The 12,382-nt window shown below is 28.6% G+C and overlaps 1 protein-coding gene and 1 long non-coding RNA gene across 3 annotated transcripts in view; one reads left to right on the top strand and one right to left on the bottom strand.

Moving 5' to 3' along the window:
- Positions 1–3,587: 3,587 nt before the first annotated feature.
- LOC140046989 (uncharacterized) overlaps positions 3,588–12,382 on the top strand; it is a 29,345-nt gene continuing 20,550 nt past the window's right edge. The window contains exons 1-2 of one of the 2 annotated variants that reach the window (XM_072091782.1): positions 9,335–10,030; positions 10,347–10,474. The gene's annotated coding sequence lies outside the window, so the exon portion shown is untranslated. Of the gene's footprint in view, positions 3,644–9,334; positions 10,031–10,346; positions 10,475–12,382 lie in introns of those variants that run through there. The other variant, XM_072091783.1, reaches the window with a different exon arrangement.
- On the bottom strand, positions 7,371–9,277 carry LOC140046990 (uncharacterized). Its single transcript, XR_011844888.1, has 3 exons — positions 9,073–9,277; positions 8,524–8,608; positions 7,371–7,955 (listed from the first exon to the last, which is right to left on the bottom strand). It is a non-coding gene; the product is annotated as an uncharacterized lncRNA (long non-coding RNA).

Raw genomic sequence — 12,382 nt, 5'->3', positions numbered from 1 at the left:
GACTTTGAATAGGCCATTTTGCAGTTTTTATACAGTTATTCATTTCTGTAGAAAAACAAATCAACAAAAATAAGTTTTTCATTTATAAAAAGACAAAAGGAATGGTTAATTTAATTCAAAAACCGTTTTCTGACAATTTAGATATGTTTTGCTTTAAATTAAAAGTGATTAACTATTATTTTACATTAAAATGGTATATTCAACAAAAAATGTAAAATAAAATATTTGTTAGGGAGGACAAATATCTTTAAAGAATAACAGCTAGATGTTTAAATGAGGAAGCGCCAAATTATCATTCTCAACTAAACTTCCTTGGACCTCACAATCACCGATCTGTTAGCATTGATAGGCCTAATAGTAATGAGAGGATCTACATGTCAATGGCCTATACTATTACAGGGTTTCGTTTTTGGCAGCAATGATATGATATACCTCTGCTTAATCTACATGTTGTGTTTCGAAAGCGCGCTAAAATGGGCCCAATTCAAAAGCAGACTATAATTTTAATCTGATGTTTACCGACACTTACCTCGTACCGTGTCCACATCGTGCAGCAACGATATGATATTTATTATTATCTTATCTGGGAAACTACCTTTCAGTTTCAATCCATTTTTATACGTATCGAAACTAAATCTAAATTATCGGGAATTCTAATTTAGAATTAGTGCATGTTGGGGTTAATGATTGAGTTAAACTTGCATTTTTATCATGACCTTCCAATCCATGAAATATACCATAGATTTAAAAGAAAAAAATATTTTAATATAATAATGTTTAACTAAACTAAATGTGATATAGTTTAGAACTTAATTCTACGTTGTATTTATTTGATATTAGGCTTTATTGCCGAATTTTCAAAGAATTGAGAGAGTTTAAATATAGAGTAGGCCTAATTCTGCTTGTGGTGGCAACTGTCATATACCTATACCTATTTAAGTTTTTTGTTGTCGTTATTATTGTATTTGATTATAGGCTTTAGTACCCAATTATCAGAGAATTAAGAGAGTTTAGGTATAAGTACTATCTATTATGAGTAGGTCTAATTCCTCTCGTGGTGGAAACTAGCTTATACCTCCATATTGCAGTTTTTTTTTGTCGTTTTGTTTTTTCTCTTAATTCTATTAATGAATAATTAATTTCTTCAGATTTTCTAATTAATTTTCATTTATTTTCCATAATGTGAAGAGAAATTCCACAACATTACAATTCGATTCTTCACAAATCTAACTTTAATATCATTGTGGTGACAGTTGTAATGTCTTACAATTTAGAAGGTCATTAGGATTAATAAAGCACCGGTAGAACTATTCATAATTGCTTTGGAATCTTGATAAAAATCAAAAGGCCTACACCTTTCTTTGACCCATCTCTATATGTTAATGACCCGATTAATTTGATTACAATACTAATACTTTAAAATCTATGTCAAATATCACCGATAACGATCGCTAATTCTGATTCATCAACAACAAACTTGTACAATCTTAAGATTCCAGATTTTTACTCTACCACGACGATAGCGCACCTTGGGAATTAGAGGTTCAGTAAATAATAAATAAAAGTTGATTTTCTTTATGTTATTAAATCATAACCAAATTACTGTATTGTGGGTTGCACAATCCTCGAAAACAGAAATCGTAGACAAACAAACTTGTCAATATTCCGTTATATTTGGTCTCTGTTTTCGTAACAACCGCTGACTTATTCAGAACACGTTATATGTGTAAAAACCATTCTTATGAATTGTTTGTCCATCAACTTGATATTATTATTATTAAGTATAGGCCTATAATGATTGATTGTTAATTACCAATAAGGTTATTACTTATACGTCTGATATTATATATTATTGTGATACTATTATTAATGATTTTCCATGAATATTAATTGTAGTGTGAAAACATTTTATATAAAGAGAAGAGGACCCTATACTAAGAAATAATTAGGCCTACAAAGTGTCCAAACTATTAGAATCTTATAAAAAATGTCCACTAAATGATGTCAGATAAAATTTAAAAAGTACAAGTCAAAATAAGGAACCGCAGAATAATTCAAATACATGTCATAGTAGGCCTATATCCCTTTAAACCTGAAATCCAATTCGTATTACAATTATTATTAATAATATCATTAATATTATCATTATTAATAAATGTGCATATTATATGTTAAATCATAGTCAATAGAAAGTAAATTGACTTTGGGTAAATCTACATTGTGTATAGTATATATGTGGTATAGTATTATTGGTGTTTAGTTTTGTCTCGGGTGTGCGTTCTGTAATTTAAGTACGGATATAATTTGTTCCTATTACTGCCGTCAAGACAATTATAAACAACACATTTTGTAATAAATCCACACAAATCTCAATAAACTTCTACTAAAAAGCCCAAAACAGCGGAATTAATTTCTCTAAGCCACGTTTTGAAAGTTTATGTCAAACGATAAAAGATACTGTTGCAATTAAATGAAACAAAAATTAGTCAATAAAACAAGTTCATGATAACCGTGTTTGTTTGGCCCTGTTTCTGCTGCCAACTAAATACCGTATATTATACGGTATTTTTTGAATACCGTATATATACGGTATATTTTTGGCAGCAGAAACTGCGCTCATAAAAAATATACCGTATTTTGTATACCGTATTTTCCCCACAAAATTTGTGGATAAAATACGGTATTTACAAATTTATACCGTATTTTTTGTACCCGTTTCTGCTGCCAATAAAAAATACCGTATTTTTTTTTTACATGACAAAAGGTCACCATTCGTGTTTTTATTTTCTGTCGCTGTTAGCTGCTTTACACACATGTATAGATATATTCGGCGAAAATGTGGAGCGAAGACGTCACAGTTTTACTAAATAAATGTGTGTGGGGAAGCTAAAATGTCTGACCAACTAAAAGGTAATAAAAGGGACAACCACATTTATAAAGACATTTCTAAAAAAATAAAGCAGGAGTATGGAATAAACTTGTCTCCAAAGCAAGTAAACTCAAAGCTGAAGAGCCTGCGAAAGCAGTACAACATTGCAAAATACAATAACTCGGGGAGGGAACGAATTAATTGTCCCCATTACGATGTTTTCTGTGCTCTCACAACATCTCTATCACTAGGGCTAGGCTGTTGAAAGTGAGACGTAAAACTTCCTTTATTGCGACTTTTAATTATCGATCAAATAAATGAATGGCAATTTGGGTAAAAAAGATGAAATTTAACACGACCACCCAAGAAGTATTGTTAGCAGAAACGGGGTACTAAAATATACGGTATAAAAAATACCGTATTTTATACCGTATTTTTATACCGTATTTTGAGCAGTTGCAGCAGAAACAGACCCTTTGATTCGTTTGGACCTTGGTTTACACCGTCAAAAGCAACAATGACATCATTGTATCGCTATATAAATATTTTGTAGCATGTACAAACACTAGAAAATACAGTTAGTTTTGTCCGTGGAAAACAATTGGGTTAGGTAATCAGAAAGGAATGCTAACAGGTAATTGTTTGAATAAGGGTAACACTATGCTATAAAAAGCAATATGGGATGTGTAGATAATATTATTACCAGCTTAAGTTTTTGAGAGAACGTCTAACCCTGGTAGCCATTAGATAACTGCCGTTTGCTACAGATTCGAGGTAAGTTATTAGGTGCGATAGATTGGTTGAGGGTTAGAAAGTTAAGGACCCTTTTCACATCTTCAGTTAAACTCCGAGATGTATATAGGTATACACACCGAGGCGCATACAAACGCAAGTGTTGACGCACCCGTCGTGTGAAAGGAGGTTACTCCGGTAGCCTGTACACCGGTTCAAGTTCACCTCAGCGCCTCTCCCTGTGAACAGAATAATAACCAACGTTCGAAAAATGACTCTCGGAAAGATAATAATATCGGTCAGGGGAAAATAGCAAAAGGCTTCCTACTTTCAGCATAATCTATATTGCTTTGACCACAGTGCTGATTTTGCCATTTTCCCCTCACCAGTACCCAGTATCTATCATGTATGTTTTCTTCTATTGGCATAATAGTTATAAATCATAATGAGATAGAGGACCACGAAATGGTAAATTATGCACATGAAAAAGTCAATCCAATTATATTTATATTACATAACGACGTAAATTTACTTTGATAGAATGTCATGTATTTGCGTGGGCCTTTAATGTTTTTTAAATAGGCATATAAAAAGTTTAATTACAAAATAAAACCATGGGATTCACAAACATATGGTAGTTGAAGAAGGCCTACTACATGACAATACGTATCAAAAAAAATTAGTGAAGGTATGTTGTATCATTCCTCCATTATATATATTTGGATAAAACAGACAAGTAAAAGCACCGCTGCTACGTACCTGTACACGTATCACACAGTACGGTCGGTAAGTTGTTTTAAGCCTAATTTAAAATGATCACAAATTAATTCGGCTTCCTTTATAGAATTACTGCAAATAACACGTGTATACTTTTGGTAATTTTTGGAAAAGGCAGGTGGAGATAGCAGAGAACGGTTTAGAGGCCAAACTCATCGTATATAGGTTTATCGTCAAATTAATTGAAATTAATGTGATTCGTTAAAACGATCCCAAGAGTAGAATGTCATCAATCAGTAATTAAACAAATCTAATTTTTTTTTTCTGTGTACAGGTAAAAATTCCTACAATCTTAAAGCAGACGAAATTTTAAATTATTAGGATTCTCATGTAGGCCCTGTATTATGATTACTTTGACAGTGCTTGAAGGAAGAAAAATGTTTGTCTCTTATCTTTTCTCTCTTTTTTGTGGCGTAACACACAACTTTTATTCACATTAATATCATCTTTCATGTCATCACCATAAAATCATCATATTATTTTCATTATTATCACATTTTTCAAAATGTCTAATGTCATTACATTTTGATAAACTTCATCAGTAACCTTTTTAAATCTTGTAAATTCACTTTGTATTCCATATTACCTCCTTTTTCATTAATTTTACCTTTTTTTGTTAATTATGCACACTGTTTGTCCTTAATCTAAAAGACTGGAATTTAAAAAAAAAATGTTTAAACTGTTAGGACTACAGACATATTATAATCCAATCAAAAATTGGCTGTCAGCCATTAATTTTTTTATTGATCCAGAGAGTAAGTAAGTAAGTAAGTAAGCAAGTAATAAGTAAAATTAGACTCCCTGGTTTGTCCATCCTATATTGTTGTCCAGTTGCCCGCTGTTTGATGCGTATGCAATAAAAAAAAATGTTCCCATTTTTTCTTGTAACCGCTCATTCCAATCATTCTTCTTCATTGATAATTATTATCATTAGGCCTAATCGTAGTTGCATTATACATTTAATTCAAATACTTATAAACACTCTACATACTATTTATGTTAATTATTGCCTGATTTAAATACAACTGTAGTAGGCGTTGATTGCAGTTCTGATTATGAGAATAGTATTTTTGAATTGTCACGTAATTTTAAGACAGTCTTTCATTAAAGACCTTAAGATTTTGATTCTCACTTATAAACTCTTATTAAGTTTTAATACAATTATTCCGTGCGCACATTGTTGACAATGACAAGCACTTGGGATTATGCAACACATCCCGTTATTGTTTTTATCTTGAAAGCACTGTTGTCTCTAAATAATTCCTTTGGGGAGTTTACAAACAAAACTACACAGCAAAATTCTGATTCTTGTTTTAAGAAAAAAAAAACTTGTTTCAAGCAAAATATTTCTTGAAACAAGTAAATTTTGACTTGTCCGTATTTCAATACTTTTTGGCTTACCAAGAATCGTAAAATTCTTAACAAGAATCACACAAATTCTTATCAAGAAAATTATTCTTACCAAGAAATAATACTTTAAGAACAATATTCTTACCAAGAATTTAATTGCTTTTTTCATTCTTGTTTTAAGCAGTATCTGCCTTAAAATAAGTAACAATTTATCGATTTTTTAAAATAGAATTCTTGTTTCAAGCAATATTTTTCTTAAAATAAGTAAGAATATTCCGATTTGTATTTTTTTGAATTCTTGTTTCAAGCAATATATTTCTTAAAATAAGTAAGAATATTCCGATTTGTATTTTATAGAATTCTTGTTTCAAGCAATATATTTCTTAAAATAAGTAAGAATATTCCGATTTGTATTTTTTTGAATTCTTGTTTCAAGCAAGATATTTCTTAAAATAAGTAAGAATATTCCGATTTGTATTTTATAGAATTCTTGTTTCAAGCAATATATTTCTTAAAATAAGTAAGAATATTCCGATTTGTATTTTTTTGAATTCTTGTTTCAAGCAAGATATTTCTTAAAATAAGTAAGAATATTCCGATTTTTATTTTTTGAATTCTTGTTTCAAGCAATATTTTTCTTAAAATAAGTAAGAATATTCCGATTTGTATTTTTTGAATTCTTGTTTCAAGCAATATTTTTCTTAAAATAAGTAAGAATATTCCGATTTGTATTTTTTGAATTCTTGTTTCAAGCAATTTTTTTCTTAAAATAAGTAAGAATATTCCGATTTGTATTTTTTGAATTCTTGTTTCAAGCAAAATATTTCTTAAAATAAGTAAGAATATTCCGATTTTTATTTGTAGAATTCTTGTTTCAAGCAATATTTTTCTTAAAATAAGTAAGAATATTCCGATTTGTATTTTTTAGAATTCTTGTTTTAAGCAATATTTTTCTTAAAATAAGTAAGAATATTCCGATTTTTAATTTTAATATTCTTGTTTCAAGCAATATATTTCTTAAAATAAGTAAGAATATTCCGATTTGTATTTTTTGAATTCTTGTTTCAAGCAATATTTTTCTTAAAATAAGTAAGAATATTCCGATTTGTATTTTTTGAATTCTTGTTTCAAGCAATATTTTTCTTAAAATAAGTAAGAATATTCCGATTTGTATTTTTTGAATTCTTGTTTCAAGCAATATATTTCTTAAAATAAGTAAGAATATTCCGATTTTTATTTGTAGAATTCTTGTTTCAAGCAATATTTTTCTTAAAATAAGTAAGAATATTCCGGTTTGTATTTTTTTAGAATTCTTGTTTTAAGCAATATTTTTCTTAAAATAAGTAAGAATATTCCGATTTATATTTTTAGTTTTCTTGTTTCAAGCAATATATTTCTTAAAATAAGTAATATTATTCCGATTTTTATTTGTAGAATTCTTGTTTCAAGCAAAACTTTTTTTAAAATAAGTAAACAAGAAGTCTATCAAATAAAAACCAGTAAATGTTTACTTATTTTAAGAAAAGTATTGCTTGAAACAAGAATTCTATCAAATTAAAATTCGTAAATTCTTACTTATATTGGGAAAAAAATTGCTTTAAACAAGAATTCTATAAAATATAAATCATTAAAAATTTATTTTAAGAACGATAAATGAATACTCATTTTAAGTAATATTTTACTTAAACAAATAAATTCAAGAATGTTATAAAACATAATATTAACAATACTGTTATTTTCATTAAGAACTACAATTTACATGACATTAGGTACAATAATATATACAACTTCTTTAAAACAAACTTGTTTTTATTAATAATAAAATGCCATCAAAAGAAAACTTAAAAACATTAAAATGGTAAAATACAAATTTCGTAAAATTCTTCTCCCGCACCTAGGCTTTAAACTATTAGGTGTCTTTAAATTTATTAATGTATACTAATGATGATTCAACAGCCTTTGTCAAGTGTACAGGTGTGTTTTCATCACAAATCACTAACTGTTAAAGGATAGTGAGGCCTACAGTACTTCTTTTCATTTTGGATAATCGAAATCCAGAAGGTAAAAAGTGGAGAGGAGAGTAACTAGAGCCTCATCTAATTTTGCTTTCTTTGTAGTTAGAATTGTTTGCTAAACTTTAATGTAGGCCATTTCTGTGTCCAAAAGCAATACCGGCATATTACCTGATCGGCGTGAAGACCAGGATTCTGGATCTTTATTCATGTTCCTAAAAATGAAAAGAGATTAATATAGTTTTAGTTATTACTGTATTTTAAATATGTGTAACATCATCAACTAATTGGGTACGGTGTGGTTTTAGAGTCCTATATCTGGGGCGGTAAACACAAAAACATGACGCAATATTAGAACGGTGGTAAGAATAATTTTACATTATAAGACATAAGGGTGGGTGGAATATGCATTTGAACTTTTTAATCACAAACTTTGCCCTGTTTATACCGATCCCAAAGACAGGCCTGGCTGTATCTATTATTTTTAGTTAAATTATTAGGGTCTAAATTTATTTTTAATATTACTATTTAGGAAGACAATACGCAAAACGGTGTTCAATCCTGATTGATGTTTTTATTCCGTATCAATGTTTATAATAACAATCATACAATTAAATGTAAATTTTGTTTAATTGTTTGATTTTAATAAATTATTGTAAACATAGTATATACCTCGAATTTTAAGCTAAGATAAATTTGATTTAAAAAAAACACTTTAAGATATTTTTTTTTAATGTACATAATGTTACTTGTATTTTAAATTTTAAAAAACACTAAAAATACCTTCAAGGTCGGCAGACTTTTTTTGATGAGTTTTTCCCAACAAATATGTTTGACAGATTTGACAACATATGGGTTATCTTTGAACCTAACCAAAAATAACAAATTGAAAACATTATATTATATAAATTTATTTAAATGAGTGGAATAATGTATGGACATAAACTTGATATACTGTAGCTCAAATTTTTAATAATGTAGCCTACAGTTTTGTAGGTGGTCAATGTAAAAGGAAGGGGAAAGGGTGGGCTGGCCAGGAGAGCATTAATATGTCAAAAATTAATATTCATAAGTCATTTATTTAATTTTAGTTGTCAAAGGGAGGAGTGCATGACACTAGCTTGAGTCGAACCAAGCTGTTAAAAATACGTACACAATATTTACACGTATTTTCCTCACTAAACCTATACACCTGTCCGTCAGAAAAGGCATAGTAGGCTAGCCTAGACCTACTAGTTCCAGGCCTACAGTATTACTAACTAGGAAGGAGCCTAGCCCTAGGCTAGGCCTAGACTGCTGGCAGATTAAAATATAATTATTAGGCCTACGAACCTGTTAAAATGTTGGCCACTTCTTCATCTATTTCTCGGATCTTCAACAAAGCGTCTTCCTTCGACATTATATTAGACTAATCTTACTAGGCCTATTGAAGCATTTAATATATAAATTGCGATGAAAGGTGTCTTTTACTTACAAACTCTAGATTTTTGAATGATTACTTTAAAAAACCGTTGGCCATGATCCCGCCGGGAGCTAGGTCATCGACCACACACAGTGTTGTTTTTCAACTATAACCAAACATTTATCGCTGGCCTTTTACCCAGAATGTATAAGGTCATTATACTGCTCAACGTTAAAGCATGGAGGTATAAACCTCCATGGTGGTTAAAGCAAATCTATAAAACGTCTGGACCAACAGTAATACGACAGACAATAATAATGACACATGTTTGTTGCAGTCAGAAAAAAGCGATAAGTTGGTGCCAGTAAACTGAAGTAGGTACAGTATTTGCTACCCTATTTGCTAAGGCATTATAATTCAATTCATGGAAATACTCCGAATTTTCGAGTAACATGTGGAATTGGTGGTTCGCTGCCCGGCAAGCTTTGGAATTTACAATTCGTTTTACAAGCATGTCATAAGACGCCATTTTAAGGACGAGTATAACAATCGGCAACCTCCTGCAGTTGACGATGGAAATATCAGTATATAAGTATGCCTGGAGAAAACGAGGATGCCAATTGAGGATGAAGTAGAACTAGGCCTAGACTAGGAGACTGACGAAGTTAATGAAGAAAAAAACTATTATAACGGGGATGATTTATCAACTGACGATAGTAGTAGTGATAATTCTAGTATTGTTATACTGTTAATGATTGTTTAATATTAATTATCTTGTTGATGCTCAGCAAGAAGGCCTACTAACTAGAGGATGAACAAGCAGATAATAGTATAAAAAATGCTGATTTCTTTCTACTAAAATTAAAGGAGAGAAACAAGATTCCACAGGTAAGCCATTTTGCTTTAAAATTACAACAATTATGCATTTTAAACTATTTTTTATTAGAGAAATACGTCTATTTCCTATGCCTTGCTGGTACTGTTATTATACAGGACTATTAGCTATAGTAACTATAGGACTTGGGTACTAGGCCTAGGCATTATACACTCTAAGTTTATGTTGCATTTTTTTGTGACCAATTTCATTGTTACAAATAACATTTTTTTGTTAGGCTGCATAGCTCCCCAACTAAAGTACAACTTAGTTTTTAAACATATTAAAACTTGAATATAAAAAATATTAAATCAATATTATTTTCTCTAGGTTGCAGTGCAATCGATTATTCAAAGCACAAACAGTTCGATTACCCAGATTCTTTCATCAGTTGAAACTGAAGTGCTAACTGCTCTATACCGTTGTGTGAATATAAGGATATTGACAATCTATTTTAAGTAAAACATTTCTCAAAATAAGTATTTTTAAGAATATTAAAATAGAATTGACTTCAATTCAAGCAAAAATAGTCTTGATAGGATATAGTATGATATTGACTTCTTATCTTAAGTAAACCATTTCTCAAAATAAGTATTTTTAAAAATATTGCGAATCTCAATTTAAGCAAAAATAGTCTTGATAAGATAGTATGATATTGACTTCTTATTTTAAGTAAAACATTTCTCAAAATAAGTATTTTAAAGAATATTGCGAATCTTGATTCAAGTAAAAATAGTCTTGATAAGATAGTATGATATTGACTTCTTATTTTAAGTAAAACATTTCTCAAAATCAGAATATTGCGAATCTGAATTCAAGCAAAAATAGTCTTGATAGGATAGTATGATATTGACTTCTTATTTTAAGTAAAACATTTTTCAAAATAAGTATTTTTTAAAATATTGCGAATCTCAATTTAAGCAAAAATAGTCTTGATAAGATAGTATGATATTGACTTCTTATTTTAAGTAAAACATTTCTCGAAATAAGTATTTTTAAGAATATTGCGAATCTTGATTCAAGTAAAAATAGTCTTGATAAGATAGTATAATATTGACTTCTTATTTTAAGTAAAACATTTCTCAAAATAAGTATTTTTAAAAATATTGCGAATCTCAATTTAAGCAAAAATAGTCTTGATAAGATATTATGATATTGACTTCTTATTTTAAGTAAAACATTTCTCAAAATAAGTATTTTTAAAAATATTGCGAATCTCAATTTAAGCAAAAATAGTCTTGATAAGATATTATGATATTGACTTCTTATTTTAAGTAAAACATTTCTCAAAATAAGTATTTTTAAGAATATTGCGAAACCTAATTTAAGAAACTTTGTCTTACCTAGAAAAATATTTATTGTTTTAAGTAATTTTTAGAATTCATCAATCTTGATTTAAGAAAAATTATTCTTGATAGGAATAAATATAATATTGATTTCTTATTTTAAGTAAAATACTTTTCAAATTAAGTATTTTCAAATCTTGTTTTAAGCAAAACTATTCTTAATAAGAAGAGAATGATATTGACTTCTTATTTTAAGTAAAATATTTCTTGTAATAAGCATTTTCAAGAATATTGCGAATCTTGATTCAAGTAAAAATAATCTTGATAAGGGTAGTGTGAAATTGACTTCTTATTTTAAGTAAAATATTTCTCAAAACAAGTATTTTCAAGACTATTGCGAAACCTAATTTAAGAAACTTTGTCTTACCTAGAAAAATATTGATTGTTTTAAGTAATTTTTATAATTCATCAATCTTGATTTAAGAAAAATTATTCTTGATAGGGATAAATAAAATATAGATTTCTTATTTTAAGTAAAATACTTTTCAAATTAAGTATTTTCAAATCTTGTTTTAAGCAAAACTATTCTTAATAAGAAGAGAATGATATTGACTTCTTATTTTAAGTAAAATATTTCTTGTAATAAGCATTTTCAAGAATATTGCAAAACTTAATTTAAGAAAATGTGTCTTTTCTAGAAAATTATTTCTTGTTTTAAGTAATTTTAAATCTTGACAAGAAAAAAAATACTTATTTTAAGAATTTTTTCTTAAAACAAGATTTTTTTTTCTTGCTTAGAATTTCAAATTTTGCTGTGTACTTTTTGCCAACATATTGCATGGAAACATTTCAATTGTTACGTTTTTACTAATCGTACTGAGATGGCATAGGGACGAAAAAAAAACATTTGTTTGGTATGCTTTGATATTATGACAATACCTGTAGGGCCTATATTTATAGTCGACAAAGATATTTTATGTAACACATAATAAATTGTACGTAATCGTAAATTATATATTTTATTTTCATGTAACTGTAAGCAAATAGTAATAAATAGGTTAACCTGTGGGCGAGAATAGA

The sequence above is a fragment of the Antedon mediterranea genome, chromosome 4, assembly GCF_964355755.1.
Source record: "Antedon mediterranea chromosome 4, ecAntMedi1.1, whole genome shotgun sequence".
In the NCBI taxonomy this organism is placed as follows: domain Eukaryota; kingdom Metazoa; phylum Echinodermata; class Crinoidea; order Comatulida; family Antedonidae; genus Antedon; species Antedon mediterranea.
The sequence above is the reverse complement of the archived record's forward strand: the minus strand, read 5'-3'. Positions and strand labels throughout refer to the sequence as shown.